Source organism: Cebus imitator, unplaced genomic scaffold (genome assembly GCF_001604975.1).
Source record: "Cebus imitator isolate Cc_AM_T3 unplaced genomic scaffold, Cebus_imitator-1.0 Scaffold385, whole genome shotgun sequence".
NCBI classification, from domain to species: domain Eukaryota; kingdom Metazoa; phylum Chordata; class Mammalia; order Primates; family Cebidae; genus Cebus; species Cebus imitator.
In genome coordinates, this window is record NW_016107700.1 from 3,075,130 (window position 1) to 3,092,312 (window position 17,183).

Sequence of the window (17,183 nt, forward strand, 5' to 3'; positions counted from 1 at the left end):
AAAAAAAAAAAAAAAAAAAAAAAATCCTAGCTTCCCCTCTACCTGTGTAGTTTGGGCGAGTTTCTTAATCCCTCTGTGTCTCAGTTACCTCGCCCACGAGGGGATAATAATAGGTCTGCTATGAGGACTAACACCTGGGAAGTGCTTAGATCCCGGGCAGCGAGGATGGGGCGGTGTGAGCTGTTATGAGGGTGGGCAGTGCCGGCGGCCGGGGCTGTCATTTTGGAATCATAAGTTCTGCATAGAAAAAGGGACATGCCCCCCGCTGCCTGAGTTTGAACTCAAGTCTGATGAGGAGAGAGGTCACCCTGGAATTCAGGATTACACATTTAGGGGAGGATAAGTGTCTATCCTTTTTGGCGGTGGGGTGACAGCAGCGGGCATCCTGCTATCCCCTTTTAAATACCTGCAGACGGGGTACCTCGCTTGCCCAGGGCCTGACGCCAGCTGGCAGCCATTTCGGGACGCTAGCGGCTGGGCGGGGTGTCTGGGGACCCTGGGGCCACGCAGGGGGCGGGCAACCTTCTGCTCCGGCAAGGCGCGGAGACGCGGCCGCGGCGCGCGGGGCTCCTGTAGCCGCCAGGGGGCGCTGTGGCCACGCGGCCGCCGCCAACCTCCCGGAGAACCCGACCCGGCGCGCTGCTCCCGGTTCGGTGCCGCCACCCCCAGCCCAGCCCAGCCCGCCCGCTTGGAGGCCCCGCGGGGAGCAACCGGTCTCCTGCAGATCGTGGGGCCCTGGCTGAGATCCGCCGCCCCTCTGGCCTCAGTTTGCCTTTCTGCAAAGTGGCAGCGCCTGCGGCCCGCGTGGCCGCTGCTCAGCCCCAGGCCTTCAGGTTTATCTTCTCAAGGGCACTGGGCCCCGAACTCGATGCCCAACTCAGACAGATCCCAGCTGAGATCTTCTGATCTCAGCCCTAGAGGCGGCTGCTTTCCTCCCTCCCTCCTTCATTTCCTCCCCTTCCTCCATTCTTCCTTTCCTTCCACACTCTCCTTTCCCTCTTCCTTTCCCTCCCCTCTCCTCTACTTCTCCTCCCTCCCTCCTGTCCGTCCGTCCTTCCTTCCTTCCTTCCTTCCTTCCTTCCTTCCTTCCTTCCTTCCTTTCTTCCTTCCTCCCTCCCTCCCTCCCTCTCTCTCTTCCCTCCCTCCTTCTCTCCCCTCCCTTCCGGTCTCCCCTCCCTCCCTGTCACCCCCTCCTTCCCTCCCTCCTTCCTTCTATCTCCTCCCTCCCTCCGTCTTTCTATCTCCTCCCTCCCTCCCTCCTTCTCTCCCTCCCCTTCCTCCTTCTCTCCCCTCCCTCCCTCCCTCCCTCTTTCTAGCTGCTGGTTTCGCAGAGGACTCCTGGTTTGATTCCCCACCTCGCCTCTCCTCAGCAGAGGGGCCTGCTTTCCTGTGTTCTGCAGCATCCTTTCTGCTGCCCCCAGCCCCCTCTCTCCTCCCTCCAGGCACATTTGACTTGATTGCTGGAACCTTGAACTCACCTTGGGCCGAATTCAAAGCCATCCTGGGCTGCCTGCTGCCTGCAGGCCATGGATTGGGCAAGCTTGTTCTAGAGTGCTATCAAGAATGAGAGGGTCATTTCCAACTCGAGGGTGACAGATCCTCTCTGTAACCTGAGTCCCGAGCTGGGGAGGTGGAGAGGTAACACCGTGTCTCCATGAAACTGACCAGGAGTGAAAATCATTTCTTTCTGAAAGGGACGCTACACATTCATCCTTTTAAAAGCAGTGATAAAACATGGAAAAGGTCTAAAAGTGTTGCATCTCTCCCCGTCCCTGACCCCAGCCTCCCAGTTCCTCTTCCAGGAGGCAGCAATTGGTACGAGCTTCCTACATAGCTTTCCAGATACTCCGTGCAGAGAAAAACGTGTCGGTCCATATGTCTCCTTTAGAAAATATAGCACCATAGACAGGCTGCTCTATACCTTGCTTTTGACTTAAAACATAGTTTAAAAATATATCTTAGAGATGGTTCAGTATCACAACATGAGTTTGATCTATCTCTAGCTGAGTGGTAAAGATGATGTCTCTGGGACCCCTGCCTGAGCTTGAACTGGGGTCCCTCTCTTCCTGGCTGGTGACCCTGAGGAAATTACCTAACCAATCTGTGCTTCGGTTTCCTCATTAAAAATACTACTATGTATTTTTTTGAGGTCATTGTGAGGATTCAAGGACATAAACATTCTGCACAGGGCCTGGCACATGGCACATGCTCAATAAATGTTGGTTATTAGGATCCCACCTCGTTTACTTTAATTTTGTTTTTTTTTTTTTGAGATGGAGCCTGGCTCTTGTTGCCCAGGCTGGAGTGCAATGGTGTGATCTTGTCTCACTGCAACTTTCACCTCCCCAGCTCAAGTGATTCTCCTGCCTCAACCTCCCAAGTAGCTGGTATTACAGACACCTGCCACCATGCCCGGCTAATTTTTGTATTTTTAGTAGAGATAGGGTTTCACCATGTTGGCCAGGCTGGTCTCAAACTCCTGATCTCAGGTGATCTGCCTGCCTCAGCCTCCCAAAGTGCTGGGATTACAGGTGTGAGCCACCACGCCCAGCTGTTGCCTGGCTGTTTACTTTAAATTTTAAAAATCATGAGTTAAACCGGAAATACGGTGCCCTGTAGTGATAGTGTCACACGTGAGCTCTGGAGGCCATCCTATATACTGGCTTCACCACTTGCCAGCTGTGTGTCTTTGAACAAGTCATTTTTCAACCTCTCTGGGGCTCTGCCTAACCCATCTATGAAATAGGGATCATGAGTCTAATCACTTGTAAGGTTGTTGGCGGGTCAGATGAGGTAATAGATACAAAGACACTTGGAGCAGTGCCTGGCATGTGAGGAAGATGACGGCGGTATTAGAAATAACAGCAGTTAAATCCTGCAAGCCCTCACCACGGGCCAGGCATGGGATGCATATGAGCTCGCTCGGGCCTCCGGTAACCTGTTCCAACTTTCCTCCAACTTTATCAAGCTCTCCCACGTACCTGAGACTGTTCAGTGTTCCATGCTTCTCCATGACGGAGCTACTGTGTTATCTCCATTTTAGAGAAAAAGAAACTGAGGTTCAGAGACGTTAAGTAATGGCATAAGGTCACACATGCTCATAAAAGTCCAATGTATTGTGTGTCTTCCAGATCTGGAGATTATGTCTTGTGCACTCACTGGGGCTTACAAGAGGGCCTACTTCTGTACTGTCTCCTTCCCCGGTCCCGTTCCCTGTCCTCCTTTCCCAGATTCCCCCTTCCCCCGTACCCTTCCTTCTCTCCTCTTCCTCATCTCTTCCCCCCTTCCTCATATCTTCCCCCTCCTCCTTCCTTCCATTTCCTCTTCTTTCTCCCTCTCCTCTTCTGCTGTGTTGCTGCCTTCTCTCATTGCTTTTATCTACCACCCCTTGGCCAGAGTCCAGACTCAAGGGCTGATATCTGGTTGCCTTCTGGGGGTCACAGACAGTCATACAAGAGCTGCCACCCTTCCCCTCAAAGGGCTTCCCTACCCCAGGCCCTGCCAGCCCAGCCCAGCAGGGCGGTGTTTGTGTGTTTGTGGGTCAACCTGCATCTATGTCAGCTTGTGTGAGAGTTGTGTGTCTGTGGCTGTGCCCAGTTCCTTTATGGGTGTTCACCTGCATGGTTGTGTGTGTGTGTGTGGTTGTGTGTGTGTGTGTGTGTATCAGGTCCCGAAGTCCTGACCTGCCTCAACAACTTTCAACACCAGTGCCCCACCCTGACCACCCCAGTTAGGGCTGACCAGCCGGGTCCTGGCCCTGAGGAAACTGGGCTCAGTCTCAACCCTCAGGCTGGAATCACGCAGACCTGTTTCTCACTGGTTTGGTTGCTTCTTGAAGATTTCTAAGCTTGTTGGGTTTATCCAGCAGTGGGCTGGTAACTGCTGAACAGGACCCTTGCAGGGGTCCTAGGAGAGGGGGCGTGTAGGAGGGTATGTGGCTTGTGACCTTGCAAGGATCCAGATGTACGGAACAAACCACGGTGCTGTGGTCCCGGAGGCCTCTGTCTGATCCGAACTACGGTCCATGCCCAGCTGCGACGTGGACACCTACGCTCCCCCACCATCCAGGAAAACCCGGACCCTAAGCTGGGCAAATTCTTCCTGTGGGGATCAGGGCCAGCGAGCCAGCCTGGGCAGCATGTGGGATGGGTGTGAATGCTCAGGGTCAGCCCTGCAGAGCCCGGAACAAATACCCTGATCTTTCTGAAGCATTTCCTGATGGGGTTTACAAGGAATGTCTGCTGGGAGGTGGGTGAGGGTCCTGGGAGTCTGCTGTTCCCGGGTCTGAGCCGTCACTGCTGGCCTCTCTGGTGGCGGCCGCCAGGGCAGTTCCTGGCCGGCCCACTGCAAGCACATCTGGATGCAATTGTCTGCAGCTGCCGGGCGAGGCGTAGGCTGCGGTCAGGGCTGGATGCTACACTTAGGGAGACCTCACGGGGTTGGGGGGCGGTCTGATTGCTTAGAGACTGAGCCGCCTACTCAGAGCAGGGAAGGAAGACCAAGGAGAAAAGGAAAGAAAGGAAGATGGATGGGGTGGTGTGATGGGGAGCCAGGAATGTCTTTTTGTTCTGAAAAACCTTCCGGCTTTTCCCAGCAAATCACAAAATCCAAATGGGGAAGCTGTTTTAACTCTAGTCACACCCATGTCTAAATCAAGCAAACATACCACACACACATGTTTTTGTTTCTAAACTCATCAAAGGAACTTCAGGCTTGTACAGGGTCCTAAAAATACATACCAAAAACTGCTTGTGTTCCAGCCTCTCCCCTGCTTTAAAAAATTTTTTTTGGGTTTTGTTTTCACGACTGAAAAATTTCCGGCAATTTTTGACATCCTTTGCTCTGACCTCAAGCAGCAACAGGCTTTATCTGACAGTGTCAGAGTGTTCAAATTCACCGAAGGGTGGGGGCTTCAGCAGGGAAGAGGGCAGGGGGTCTTCAGGGTGAAATGGATTGTTCTCTGGTCACAGAGGACGGCAAAACCATCCGATTCCACCCCTTCTTGTTTTTCTTTCTCTCTCTCTTTCTGTCTCTCTCTCTCTCTTTTTTTTTTTTGAGACAGAGTCATTCTCTGTTGTCCGGGCTGGAGTGCAGTGGTGGGATCTCGGCTCACTGCAACCTCTGCCTCCCAGGTTCAAGGGATTCTCCTGCCTCAGCCTCCTAAGTAGCTGGGGTTACAGGCACCTGCCACCACACCTGGCTAATTTTTGTATTTCTAGTAGAGACGGGGTTTCATCATGTTGGCCAGGATAGTCTCAAATTCCTGACCTCTAGGGATCCGCACGCCTCGGCCTTCCTAAGTGCTGGGATTAAAGGTGTGAGTCACTGCACCCAGCCCCACGTCATTTTATAGCTGCAGAAAATTAGTCCAGATAGGACTGGTGACCTGCCTAAAGATACTCAGCCAAGATTCACCCCGAAGTGACCCAGTGCAGAGGGCTCTGGGCTTAGCTGTGTCCAGTAGGTTGTGTTACATCCTCTGCAACTTACTTCCACATCAGAAACATGTCTGATTTGTGATGGACCCACATCCCTGAGCAACGTGGAGGCACTACCATGGGAGGTACCTTGTGGGGCTGCTGGAGAGCAGGTCTGGCTCAGCAGTCCAGGACACGGTCTCCCAATTCCCTTTCCTGCTGTGTTGTTGGGGATAACTCACCTGGCCCCCAGTTCCCCATTTGGAAATAATAACAGTAGCAGTAATGATATTAACATTTGTCATTTAATGAGCACTTACTATTGTTCACTTCTCCCATTTCATCCCAGCTGACCTCACAACACTTTCAGGTGGGTACGATTATTAGCTTGACTCTGTAGACGAAGCAACTGAGGCTCAGGCAGGTTAAATGGCTTGTCTAGGTTAGGGAGGCTGTGGTCGAACCCAGGCTTCCACCCTCCTCGCAGACTGCTGTGCCCTCTGCCCCACAGGCTTGAGGTGAAGGCTCATGGAGACCTTGGATGGACAAGATGGAAAGGCCCGCGCTCCCTGTTCCAACATCGGAGCCTGATAGTGATAGGGGTGCAGATGACCCTAGGTAGAAATTCCCTTTTTTCGTGCTTCCTCCAGCAGGCCTCCCTTCTCCCCTGGAGTCCCACAGCCTCTTCAGCTGGCCTGGCCCCTAATGCTTTCTGCAGCCATCAGAGTTCTGCAGCCTTGCAGTGTGGGTGCTTTTGCGCCCAATCAGGAAGCCATGAGACCCACCGGCAGTCTTATCCCGTGTTCTGCCATCCCCTACCATGGCCTGGACTGCCAGCCACTCGTGTCTCTGCCAAGGCAAAATTAGAATGTGCAGCTTCTGCAGAGAGGGCGGATTTAACCAAGCCTCCCGCTGGCTGTCCTGCCCAGGGCCTTCCAAGTGGCTGACAGGAGGTCGAGGAGAGAGAACCCGTGGCCGGTGTCCATGACATTCCGGACGACAAGGACATCGTCTCTGGGCTGGCTGCTTGCTCCCCCATACTGGGAGTAGCTGGAGGCCGGCAGGCACCATGCTGTCCTCCAGGCTGGCTCAGAGCGAGTGCTTCATAAATGTCATTGACTGAGTGGGGGACTTCAGGAACACTTCCCTGGACAGGGGGCTTTGTGGGAGCTGTGAGGATTGCTCTATCCCCATGAATGGGGACTGCTTCCTGCTGGTGACAGCTGGCAGTTTTCTGGTTTATTATGCTAGGTTTTTCAAAACACTTCCCCTCCCTGGGCTGGCCATTTATCTATTATAGATAAGATAAGGGGAGTCTAGTTGGAGAAGGTTATGTGACAGTAATTGGAGGGAGCTCAGCCCCTCCACGGAGCAGCCGGGTGATTTCTGCAGTGTATTTTGTTCGGTGGCACTTGATGGAACAGCAATTGGAGAGATTTGCAGGTTTGCTTTCTTCGTGGCAGGGTAGAGTGGCCCATGGGGTGGGATTCTGGGCTTTGGTTGTGGCGAGAAGGTGACGCTTGTGGGTGGAATGCTGGGGGGGCTGGTGGGGGTGGGTCCCCTCTGCCCAGCAGATCCCAGGCCACTGGCTTCTCCGCTGGCACCCCTTGAGGCCCAGCTCCAGAGTGCTGGGCAGGGCTCGGCTGGGCATATGGCGTTGGCAGTGAACTTGGACTGGGCTGCATTCTGGCTCTGGGTTCCTTACTCTGTTTATGACGGGAAGCGTAGAGGCGGGGCCCTCCCACCACTGTCCTAGGACTGCAGACTCGTGTCCCACTCCCTGATTCCACTACCACCAAGTCTCTTCCTCTCCAGCATGGCGGGAAGCCGAGCAGTCTGGCCTGGTTCCACAAAGCGTCATATCAGGAATCTGGGGACATCGTGGACTTAGGCAGGCATGGGAAAGGGGCCTGGGGCTTCAGTGTTCCATACCAGAGGCTAAAGAAGTCTGGAGCCCCTTGAAGGAAGTCCCAGCTAACAGACACCCAGTTTTTAGCTATTTCTCCTTTAATGAGATGCGCATTCACCAGGCAAATGTTTGCACGAAAGGCATTGAAGCAAGAAACTAGGCGTGTGCAGGATATTTAGGTTTGCCCTTCCAGATCATTCTCCACGCTGCTGTGTACTGGGAGCGACAGGCCTTTGCACCACCCGGCTCTCTCTTCCTCTGGCCTCTGGGTCAGTTTCACTGGGGGGAGGTGGCAGCAGGAGGCTTCTTCCCTGCCCCTTCATGCTGCACTGTGGGTTAAAGTGGTTCCTGAGACAGCTCCAGCTCCCTCCAAGGTCCCTATCCCTGCCGTCTCTGGAGGCCAAGGGGTCAAAACTGCTTTTGGCTGTTGGAGCTCCCCCTCCCTTGTGGGTTTGCCTTAAGCCTTCTGTAAACACTCTTCAGTGGGTTGAACAGTGGCCTCCAGAACAGATGTCCACATTCTAAGCCCCAGAACCTGTGAATGTGACCTTATTTGGACAAAGAATCTTTGCAGTTGTGATTAAGTTTAGAGATCTGAAGATGAGATCATCCTGGATTATCTAGGTGGGTACTAAGTTACATGATGAGTGTCGGATAAGAGGCAGATGAGGAGAAGACGCAGAGACACAGGGGAGGCCACCACGTGAAGATGGAGGCAGAGATTGGAGGGATGCAGCCACGAGCCAGGAATGCCTGGAGCCGCCAGAAGCTGGAAGAGGCGAAGAGGGATTCTCCCCTTGGGGACTTCCGGGAGATCAGAGTCCTGCCCTGAACCTAGATTTTGGACATCTGGAAGTGTTCAGAGGGGAGGAGTGGGTCTTACCTTTATGAGCATCTACGGTGTGTGAGCGGTGTGCTAGGCCCTTGGTGAACAGCAAGTCATTAAATCCTCTTAAAATCCTGTGAGGTGGAACTGGCATTGTTCCCATTCAAAAGATGAGAAAACAGACACTCCCAGAGCTTAAGAAACATGTTCATGGCCACCCAGCTAGTAGGTAGGTGCCAGAGCTGGGATCTGGGCTCAGACCCTTCTGCTGCTGCCTGCTGACCCCTTTCAGAGGTCAAGGCTGTCCTCTTAGTGCTCCAAGGACTGGTCACTGATCATTTATTTTAAGCTTAATTAAGCAACTACCTCGCATGAGAACACATAGCTGCAGAGTTCTGTCTTGTTGGTAGAGAGGTCTTGCATGGTTTGACTTGAAATCTTAGCTCCTGTGCACACGCAGAATTCCCATGGGTGAGTCCTGAGAGCAAGTGTCTCAAAGAGACCGACCGTTAACCCCAGGGTTGCTGATACGGGACACCGAACCAGGTCTTTCATAAGCAAGTCTCAGAACTGGATTGCAAATGCTCAGCCCTTTAAAAGCCAGCCAGATATAGCATGAAATCCAGTCCCCATGTGTTCTCCTTTCCCTCCTCCCTTATGTCCACATCTTTTCTAGAATCTTCTATCCTGCTTTTTGCCATCCCCTGTCCTACTCTCTGGACTTGAGTACGTCTCCATGTCATCCCTCCACTCTGTGCAGAGAGCAGGGCAAGGACCTTTATCCTCACACTACAGAAGGAAACCAAGGACCTCGGGGTCATCCTGGGGCATCCTTGCCCGTGGTGGCAGATAAGGGTGGTGCAGCTCTTCCTGGCCTCGGTGCTCACGGCTCCTGCATGCCTTCTTCCTCCTGTAGGAGGCGAGACTCTGTCATGCTAGAGAAATGCTCAGAGACACAGCGTCAGGCCAGGGCCGGGGAGCCTGGAGACCCATTTGGGGAGAGCGGGACACATGTAAGGTCAAGTGACTAATTCCGCGATTTCTCCAAGATCAGATGCACATTCCATGGAAAGAGACGTGCTCGACGGCAGCATCAGAAAGGAATCGATGTGCAGGGAGCCAGGATTAGATGATGTTAAGCTGAGGATTTCATAGTCTGTTTTTCTTCTATGAGAGTCAACAAGAGGCTGGGGTTATTTCATCTTCCTGAATAAACAAGCAGGTGGGTTGCAGAACAGTAGGCACGGCCCAACTGTGAGTGTGTGTATGTGTGCTTGTGTGGGGAAGGTATGTGCTCACATGTAGGTGTATGTGCATGTATGTATGTGTAGAGGTATGTGCAAATGTGTGAACACTTATTCTTGTGTTGTGTATGTGCCCATGCATGTGTGTATGTGTGCATGTGGGTGAGTGGCTTTGGGTGTGTGGATGCACATGTGTGTATTTATGGATGTACAGGTGTGTGTGCACCTGTGTATCTCAGTGAGTCTATGTATGAGCATACCTGTGTAAGTGTGTGTATTTGTGTGTAGGTGTAAATATGCATGGGAAAGGGTGTATATATGTGTGTATATAAATGTGTATGTTTGTGTGTATGTGCAGGAAAGAGAGAGAGAATGAAGCTTGGATCCAGGTTCAAGAGTCTTAAATGCTTGAGGTGATGGATACCCCATTTACCCTGATGTGATTATTATGGGTTGTATGCCTGTATCAAAATATCTCATGTAACTTATAAATATATACACCTACTATGTACCCACAGGAATTAGAAATAAAAAAAATCAACAAAAAAGACTGTTAGAGGCTGGGTGCAGCAGCTCATGCCTGTAATCCTAGATGGTACTTTGGGAGGCTGAGGTGGGCAGATTGCTTGAGGTCAGGAATTTGAGGCCAGCCTGGCCAACATGGTGAAACCCCATCTCTACTAAAAATACAAAAATCAGCCAGGCGTGGTGGTGCATGCCTGTAATCCCAGCTATTTGGGAGGCTGAGCAGGAAAATCACTTAAACCTGGGAGGTGGAGGTTGCAGTGAGCTGAAATGATGCCACTGCACTCCAGCCTGGGTGACAGAGCAAGACTCCGTCTCAAAAAAAAAAAAAAAATGACTGTTAGAAAACATGCTATAGTCCTTAGAGACACATGGGGTCTCCAGAAGAGCCATAGAATGGCGTTGATGAACCCCCGGGCCCATGCCCTGACCATGAGTGGATGGCTGTGGAGTTCACCTTGTGAACGCCCCACCCTCTCATCTCTGCTCGCACCGTCATGGTGTAGGTCTCTTGGGGCCAGTGTGGATGGACAGCCTTTGAGTTCCTCAGGTCCTGGATGCAAATTCTAGCTCTTCCTTCTCCCTGTGGGACCTTGGGGCAAATTAGCATCCTCCCCAAACTTCTGTTTCCTGCCCTGTGAAATGAGGAAATGAGAACCCCCCCATAGGTTTTTGGGAGACCCGGAGGAGACCTGGGTAGGAGAATGCTCTGGGCCTCCAGCACTGGGGGCTTCCACCCCTCCTTCCCTGCTCTAGCTGGGGTGGGGCGGCTGCTTCTGGGCTCTAGGGCTGCCCGTAGAGGTTGGGCTCTGTAGAATGTCAGTGTGAAGACATCTGGGGAGCACATCCACTATCCTACTTAAACAGGCTATGGCCTGGACCCCATGGGACCCATGAATATCACACAAAGTGTACTTCTACCTGGACAGGCTGTTAGAAACAGAACCTTCTTCAAACACCCATCTTGATATGGGTCCTGGGGATGGGTGGCTGTTGAGAGCTCTGTCAGGGCTGAGACTGTCTCACAGGCCATGCAAAGCTGCTTAGTGACCCTCTACTCGGGCAGGGGCCAAGGCAAGGACTTTGGAGCCAGGAAACCAGGTTCAGCTCTTGGCTTGGCCACTTCCTAGCTGTGTGACCTAGGGCAAACTGCTTGACCTGTCTGGGCCTGGGTTCCTCACCTGAGAATACTCACTGCTATGCTGACCTGTCTGGCTCAGGGGAAGCTGCTTCAGAGAGAGCTGCAAGGACTCTGTATGCATCTCCTAGGGCTGCTGTGGCTTAAAACAGCACCAACTTCTTATCTCACAGATCTGGAGATTCAGAAGTCCGACATGGGCCTCCCCAGCCTAAAATTGCATCAGTCGGCTGCGTTCCTTTCTGGAAGCTCCGGGGAGCACTGGTTTTGTGGTTTTTCCACCTGCTGCAGGCAGTCCAAGCTCCTTGGCTTTGGATCCCTTTGCTTTTCAAAGTGCATCACTACCACCTCTGGTTCCTCCATCACATCTCCTTTTCTCACGCTGGCCTTCCTGCCTTATTCTAAAGGCGCTTGTGATCCCATGAGACCCACATGGACAATCCCAGATAATCTCTCATCTAGAGATTCTTAACTTTTTTATCATTTTTTTTAGATGGAGTCTTACTCTGTCTCCCAGGCTGGAGTGCAGTGGCTCAATCTCAGCTTACTGTAAACTCCGTCTCCCGAGTTCAAGCGATTCTCCTGCCTCAGCCTCATGAGTAGCTAGGATTACAGGCACCCACCACCACACCTGGCTAATTTTTGTATTTTTAGTACAGACGGGGTTTTGCCATGTTGGTCGGGGTGGTCTTGAACTCCTGACCTCAGGTGATGCACCTACCTCAGCCTCCGAAAGTGCTGGGATTATAGGCATGAGCCACAGTGCCAGGCCAAGATCTGTAAATTAATCACATTGCAGAATTCCTTTTTACCATGTAAGGTCATCATGTTGGGCTGTTCTTGCATTGCTGTAAAGAAATACCTGAGACTGAGTAATTTATAAGAAAAGAAGTTTTATTGGCTCATTGTTCTACAGGCTGTACAGGAAGCACGGCACTGACTTCTGCTTCAGGGGAGGCCTTGGAAAGCTTACAATCATGGCAAAAGTTGAAGAAGTGGGGGCAGGAGCAAGTGGGAGGTGGTGGTGGTGGCAGGGAGGTGCCACATCCTTTTTTTTTTGTGATGGAGTCTTACTCTGTCACCCAGGCTGGAGTGCAGTGGTGCGATCTCAGCTCACTGCAACCTCCACCTCCCAGGTTCAAGCAATTCTCCTGCCTTAGCCTCCCGAGTAGCTGGGACTACAGGCATCCACCACCACAACTGGCTAATTTTTGTCTTTTTAGTAGGGACGGGGTTTTGCCATGTTGGTCAGGCTGGTCTTGAACTCCTGACCTCAGGTGATCTAACCCCCTCGGCCTCCCAAAGTGCTGTGATTTTACCACTGGGGCCAGCTGGTGCCAAATACTTTTTTTTTTTTTTTTTTTTTTTGAGACGGAGTTTCACTCATGTTACCCAGGCTGGAGTGCAATGGCGCGATCTCGGCTCACCGCAACCTCCGCCTCCTGGGTTCAGGCAATTCTCCTGCCTCAGCCTCCTGAGTAGCTGGGATTATAGGCACGCGCCACCATGCCCAGCTAATTTTTTGTATTTTTAGTAGAGACGGGGTTTCACCATGTTGACCAGGATGGTCTCGATCTCTTGACCTCGTGATCCACCCGCCTTGGCCTCCCAAAGTGCTGGGATTACAGGCTTGAGCCACCGCGCCCGGCCTCGCCAAATACTTTTAAGTGACCAGAACTGAAGAGAACTCACTCATTATAGCAGAGACAGCATCAAGCCATGAGGGGTCCACTCCCATGATCCAATCACTTCCCACCAGGTCCCACCTCCAACACTGGGGATTACAATTCAACATGAGATTTGGGAAGAGACAAATATGCAAACTACATCAGTCACATTCACTGGTTCCCAGGATGAAGATGTCTTTAGGAAGCCACTACTCCCCACTACCATAGTGCTCCCCAGATGAGAAGAAGTTTTGTAACTGGCATGGAGGAGAAAGCGCAGGTGTCCCCAGTATCCCAGCAGAGCGACCCTACAGTCATCACCCAGTGTCTCAGTCATTTCACAAACATCTATTGAGTGCCAGCTGCATGCCAGACTGGCCCCTGCCCTCAGGGAGTTTATGCAGTGGTCAGGGAGGCAGATAACCAACATGGAATACAAGACATAGCAGGTACTGACAAGTTCTCTGGAGAAAAGTCAAGTAAAGCAAAGGGAGGGCAAAGGTGAGGGGAGGGCAAAGGTGTGGTGAGGGCTGCTTGGGATAGGGTGGTTCTGGAAGCCTGTTGGGAAAGTGACGTTTGGTCAGAGCCTGGCATTAAGCAAAGGAAGGAGCCAGCCAACTGGAAGGGTATGGCCAGTGTGCATTGAATTGTGTCCCCCATAAAGATATGCTGAAGTTCTAACTCCTGGGCCTGTGAACGTGATCCTATTAGAAATAGTGTCTTTAGCCAGATGCAGTGGCTCATGCCTCTAGTCCCGGGTAATCAGGAGGCTGAGGTTCGAAACTCACTTGAGCCCAGGAATTTGAGGCAGCAGTGAGCTGAGATCGCGCCACCGCACTCCAGCCTGGGTGACAGAGTGAGATTCTGTCTCTTAAAAAAAACAAACAACAACAAAAACCAAGGTATTTGCTGCTGTAATTAAGATATAAGGTGATAGGATGACCCCTAAATCCAATCACTGATAAAGCCTGATCTTTCTGCTATAGAGCAGAGAAGCAGTTCATCTGGGGCTGCTGAAATGATCAGCATAGCCTCTTCCCATCTTTGCTGATAAAAGTAAAATAAACAGGAGCAGCTGCCATTTTTTGTCCATTCACTGCCTGGCATGTTGCAAGCATCATCTCATTTATTCTCACACAGCTCTGGGAGGTGGTTATTGTTAGCGTTCCATTTCACAGATGAGAAAACTGAGTCTTAAAGACTAAACCATGACAACTGCCTACACACACTCACCTATTGAATTGGGTTTTTGAGACTCAAACACAGATCTCTTTGCACCCAAGGGCACGCTCTTAACCAGAACAGCTTGAGGGAAGGAACCATCCTTTGTTTTCTCTAATGTCTCCACGCATCTGGCAAAATGCCTTGCACATCAGTCTGTTAAAACATATTGATTTTTTCTTCTGTTAATGATCTCTTAAGTCTTGACAAGAGAGTTCAGTTCAGTCAGAACTTTTGACAAATCCCAAACCAATTTTCCGTACTACGTTGATTTATTTATTCTGTAAACATTTGTGGAGAGTCCCTGTGCACCTGGAACACGCTGCAGGGTTAGTGTCTTGGTTCTATCCTGGATAGATGAATTACAGCTGCAGTTTTGAAAAGCTATTGTTTTCAATGGTATTTGGATAAAATACTCCATGTGTTCTGTGGGTGACCTCAAGGGAGCCAAGTAGTGGCAGCGGGAAACCTGCCCTCCTAATTGGAAGTCACAGGTTGATCCCTGTTCACGTGGGGCCTTGGAGCCTTTGGCTCTGCAGGGCTTCTGGGCAACTGGGATCTCCCAAGTGTTGCCTGCCCTACCCCTTGGGTGAAAACGTGCACCTCTGGCCTCTAGAATGTGCCACTGGTCCTGGTGTATCTTGAGGTTTGGTCCCAGAAGCCTTTCTTCCAAACACTTTGTGAGCTGATCTCTCTCTCTCTCTCTTTCTTTTTGCCTTTTGCTATTGTCATTGCTGCTACTGACAAGTCCCATGAGCAATTGGGATGGCCATGTTTTGGCATCCTCAGCGACCTTGGTCCCCTGGGAGCAGTTATTCCCCTGCATCTCAGCTGATGGCTGGGAAATGGATGGTGTGTCTATGTCAGTAGGTGTGGGCAGAAAAGACATGGGTGTTGGTGGGCAGTGCTGAGACGGGATGGATGAGTTTCACTGAGGTAGCTAAAGAGAAGACATGTTGACTAAAGTGACAGCTATTACTATTGCTCATTTGCTTGGCATGTATGCAAAAATAATAACAACACTGAAAGAACTACTTGATAATGCCCAGGCTGCCAGGTATCTCCCCATAAGTGATACAGAAATGGTGCAGATTGCTCCAAAGAGCAATTTAGCACCATGCATTGAGCTTTAAACACGCTCCTATCATTAGATCTAGCAATTGCTTTTCTAGGATCAAAGTCAGTTAAATCACAGATGGGAAAGGATTTATGTTGAGGTTGTTATCATTGGATATAGCAGCAAAACTTTGGAAGGACTCCTAGTGTCCAACAATTGGGAAGTGGTTAAATAACTTCTGTCCATCCATTCTTTCAATGGAATGGTATGCAGCCATTTAAAATGGTGCTCGAGTGCATTTCTGCTGCCATGGAAACATAATAGTCATGGTAATAGTGTTTATAATGTGCCAGACACTGCTCTAAGACTTCACGAGGAATAACTCGGTTATTCCTCCCAGCAACCTTGTGGTGCAGGTGCAATATCAGAATAATCCCCATGTTACAGATGGAGAAATGGCAGCTCAGTGAGGCAATGAACCAGGACTTATTGCCCACATGGCATTGAGTGTTTCCTCACTGTGTACCACTCTGCCTCTCACTGTGATCACAGAGATAGAAAAATCAGAGACATGAAACTGCATGTCCAGCTTACTCCAATTTTGTTGGGAAAGATGTTTATTATGCTTAGAAAAAAGACTAGAGTGGAAAACATCTGCAATGGTGGTAGCTCTGAGAGGTAGGATTAGGGCAGTCTATTTTTGGATTTTCTAAATTCTTTACAACAACTGCTGTGTACCTTTATAATAAAAATAGACAAAGTGGGGGGGAGGGTCTTAGAGTTGCTGAGATGTTGAATTTCACTGTCTACTAGCTATGTGATCTTAGGAGAGTTACTTTACCTCTCTGAACTACACTTACTCAGCTGGTAATTAGGAACCACCACCTACTTTTTAGGGTTGTTGTGAGGATAAGAAACTCTGTAGGGATGGTCCTGAGCATGTTTGTGGGTAGGTCTATTTCTTACTTTTCCCTGACTTTGGTCTGTAGGACAGGGATTTGGGATGATCCCCAGAGGCTCCTATGTCAGCTGGCTTCCAGCTGGGCTCAGCAGTGGGATGCAGTCTTAGGAGACTGCCAGGTAGGAGGAAGGAAGAAGCCAGTGTTCTCCTCCTCACTCTGTCTCCAATGGGTTCTCAGGCAGTGGTTGTATCTCCTCTGTGGTTTTGTGGTTTCAGCTCCTGCCATAGAAGTCCTCTTAGGTTCCAGCTTCCACTGGGTGATCCCAGCTCTGGGCTCCAGTAACTCCACTTCTTCCCTCTGTTTCCAGCCTAGAGGTGAGACTTTCCTGCTATTTCTGACCTTTGGATTGTATCACTGTTCGCTGGTACTCTTCCATTACTTGTTCAATTAGTCTGGGTTCTCCAAAGGAACAGAACTAATAGGAGATACACACACACACACACACAAAAAACAAAAAACAAAAACACACATGTGCACGCACACACATGCATACATAGAGTTGGCTCACACAATTACGGATGCTGAGAAGACCCAGGATCTGTGGTTGGCAATCTGGAGACCCAAGAGAGCTGGTGGTGTATTCCCTGGTTGGGTCCCAAGCCTGAGAACCATGATTACTGATGGTGTCAGTTACAGCCTAAGCCCAAGTCCAGAGGCAGGAGGCTGGCATTCCAGCTGAAAGACAATTAGGCAGAGACAGCACATTCCCCCTCATGCCACCTTTTTGTTCTTGTCAGGCTTTCAGTGGATTGGATGGGAACTACCCACATTGGGGAGGGCAATTTGCTTTACCCAGTCTACAGATTCAAGTGCTAAGCTCACCCAGAAACACCCTCACAGACACACCGAGAATAACATTTAACCAAATATCTGGGTACCCTGTGGCTCAGTTAAATTGGCACAAAATTAGCCATTATACTTGTATAACCAGTTCTCTGCATTAATTCAATTTAAGTGATTTCTGTTTCCCTGGTTGGGCCTTGACTGATGCAGAGATGGAAAAGGTTTGGTTTTGACCTTGATATTCAGCTTTGAATGGCTGAACAGCCAAATGCCTAGTTCAATGCCATTTCTGGGATCTGTAAGATTGTGAATCGTCCATGATTGAGTGGTCATTTATTTAACAATAAGTAATGATATGAGAAGGTATATTTTTGGATTTATTGTACTATCTAAATATCTACTTTTTTTTTTTTTTTTTTTTTTTTTTTTTTTTT

General features: G+C 50.3%; 1 long non-coding RNA gene across 1 annotated transcript in view; it reads left to right on the forward strand.

Annotated features, from left to right (window-relative positions):
* The first annotated feature begins 6,763 nt into the window (after positions 1-6,763).
* Positions 6,764-17,183, forward strand: part of LOC108288876 — a 31,407-nt gene continuing 20,987 nt past the window's right edge. Inside the window, exon 1 of the long non-coding RNA XR_001818878.2 lies at positions 6,764-6,860. This is a non-coding gene — a long non-coding RNA (uncharacterized LOC108288876). The remainder of the gene's footprint in view (positions 6,861-17,183) is intronic.